The following is a 3230-nucleotide window of genomic DNA, read 5'->3' as shown; positions in this document are numbered from 1 at the left end:
AACTTTTCTATCTTCTGCCCCACAAAAGAAGTTGGAAGTTAGTACAACTGGGGTGAGAGGGGTCTTTAATGATGTTGGTTGCTTTCCCAAGGCAGTGGGAAGTATGGATGGATCAATGGACTGAAGGCTTGTTTTGGTGATGAAGTGTCTGTAGATTCCTGTGGTTTTGAGAAGAGCAGTTGCTATCATATATCTGCTATTACAGATTCTCTTGTCTCTGCCTACAATGGATCTACATTTGTCTTTGATAATGTTTTCCACTTTACTAACGTATAGAAACGCTTCCACCCTTTGTTACGTTCCTTGCTATTGTATACTCATATCCTATGTTCTCTTTCTCAGTTTCTTCGTCCTCCTTTGCTTAATTCTGTGTTAAGAGTTTGATACAATTGGAGTAGTTTTAGTTCTTTCTGATTTTCAACTGCGGTCAGGGAAAATTCTGGCCAGGCATCATTCAAATAACTACACAGGTCAGTCAGGATGTACAAAGCACAAGCTCATGAGTGAATTGAGTGCAACCTTCAAGTATCATGACAGAAGTCTCACAGAAGCTGTCACATGTGACACAGAACTGGTGATGTTCACTCAGAAACTGTGGAGGCTGAACTTACATGTGATTTGCAGAGCAGAGGGAGATGAAACCCAAGAAGACCATCGAGCAGTTTTAAGGTGGAGGTGGATTGATCTTGACAAACGAGGGAGTCAAAGGTTGACAGAGTGAGACGGGAATGTGAATTTGATATCACAATTAAATCAGCCATAAAATTACTCAATAGTGGAGCAGGCTTGAGTGGCTATTTAGCCTATTCCTATTCCTAATTCATCTGCTTGTCTGTTCATATTAGAGTGTAAAATCCAGAGATGAACATCCAGTTCTTGTCAGTGGGCGAGGAAAAAGGAAGGCAACATATCATGTAATTCCGCATGCAGAAAAAAGTTAGTCTGGCTGTTTACATCCAGAACAAAACCTCATCCTCTCTTGGCAAAGATAAAGGAGGAAGTTAAGCATGGGATTGCTTCACCCGCAACAAAACCAATAAGCTGGTGATCAAAAACAATTTCAGCGTCAAAACCCAAAACTATTCACTGTCAATGAAACAGGTGCATCTTCCACAAGTCTGGGGTGTCTGTTATTTTAGATGCCGAGAGAAGGAAAGCCCAGACCATCAAGATGACCGGAAAAGCCTGAAGAAACAGAAAAAGTGATCAAGGAAGAATGATGGGCTGTGACACGGCCATTCACAGAGTATGTATCTCCATTTCAAGATAGAGACTGGCCACAAACCCTCACGGAGTCCCTGAAATTATATGTTTGCACAAATTTCATTGTGAGAACAACAATTCTGATTGAGGATAGTGACTAGGATGGGTTTACTGGGAAAACAGCAGGCTACTGCAAATGCTCTGTCCCTGATCCCTGAGGCAAGGCCTGATCAAGACGAAATAGCCCTTGTTGAAGATGCAGAAATCTTTACTTTCTCAGTGTGACAAAACACTGCAATTTTCACTGAAACATAACTTTTAGAATTCAGAGTTCACATTGGAAGCAAATGGATGTTGGTTACCAGTGTGAAAAGCTTTCTTTAAAAATAAGGTCAGACAGACCTTTCAGCACAGTGATTAGAACCAGTATTTGGTCAGAAAGAGGATGAAGCAGACCCCTGTACTGTTAATGCAAGATGTTTACACTGTCATGCTTGTGACAGGTGAGGGAAATATGCAAGGCCATGAGATTTGTTCATTGATCTGAGAAATCCAGGAGGAACATTATTTTTTAATCTACTGATAAAGCACCGGAATTAAATGCAGAGGCAAGGTTCGTTGCTCTCTCAGAAAGTATGAGGGTAGTTCAGGGAGCAAATTCTTGCAGTAGAAAGATTTAGTTTACAAACTGTCCAGCCCAGGAGTGTTTGGTCTGCCATCTGGAGGGGCAAACTGAGAAAGGTGAAACTTTCAGGTTTGTGAAAAGTTCATGTCAGCGGAATTGGAAAGGACTGATCGAACTGTCTCGATAGCCCACTGCTACGTAACAAACTATCAGAAGTTAGTTTAGTAAAACCCTGAAGAGCTGGAATAGCAGTGTAATTTCTCTGGACTTGAATCTCGACCAGAGATGTTGGAAACAGGCTGAAACTTTGTTGTATTGTGCTTTGTAGAATCATTTTAATTGCCTTCTGTGTGTAGTTAGTTTGATTTTTCTGAATTTCATCTTTTTGTTTTTTCGTTGACAGGATGAGGTCATTACTGGCGAGGGCAGCATTTATGAAATGTCTCTAATGGGCCAAAGGGTGGTCATGAGTCAGCCACATTGCTATGGGTCTGGGATACAGCGGCCAGACCAGTTAAGAATGGCAGGTTCCTTCCCTAAACGTCATTTGTGAACCAGATGTGTTTTTTCCGACAATGGATTCATGGCCATCATTAGATTCTTATTACAGATATTTATTGAATTCAAATTGCACCATTTGCCATGGTGAGATCCAAACCCAAGTCACCAGGACATTGCCTGGGTCTCTGGATTAACAGTATCGTGATAATACCACTCAGCCATTGCCTCCCCTTCTGTGCAATAAATGTCTGATCTGTTATTGAAGAAAATCTGCAGCCTCACGTCAATATGTTTCAATAACTAACCACCACATTAACCAAACAAACAAAATCAAATGCTGAACTATCAGGTCAGATTTCATGCTCGGATCTGACTGACCCAAACTACCGTCAGCTCGGATTACAAGAAAAACAGACACAATTCTCTCTGTCATACTCAGTGACTGAATGAAATTAGGGAGGCACAGAATCTGCTGAAGAATATACACGGTACAGAGGATACTGTGCCAAAGGATGACCAGCTGACATGTCACTCTGTCCGACCACGGTAACTGATGGAATCTGAATACAATTAAGAAACCTGTTATTGAAGCTAGTCTCTGTAATGCTGACCATGAAACTGTCAATGATTGTTGTAAAAATCTAACAGAAAGAAATCTGTAATCTTTTACCTGGTTGGGTCCATGATGTCATCGAGTCAGAGAGACCTACAGCACAGGAAAACCCCTTTGGCCCATCACATCCAGTCAGGACATCCACCTCACTGTGCTCATCTACTTTTCCAGCACTTGGCCCACAGCCTTAGGTTGGCACCACGAGTGCACGTTGAAATATTTCTCAAATGTTCTGACAGTTTCTGCTTTGTGACTTCAAACCCACAGTGATATAACTGACACATAACT

The sequence above is a fragment of the Stegostoma tigrinum genome, chromosome 43 (assembly GCF_030684315.1).
Source record: "Stegostoma tigrinum isolate sSteTig4 chromosome 43, sSteTig4.hap1, whole genome shotgun sequence".
In the NCBI taxonomy this organism is placed as follows: Eukaryota; Metazoa; Chordata; class Chondrichthyes; order Orectolobiformes; family Stegostomatidae; genus Stegostoma; species Stegostoma tigrinum.
Note: the sequence above shows the minus strand (reverse complement) of the source record.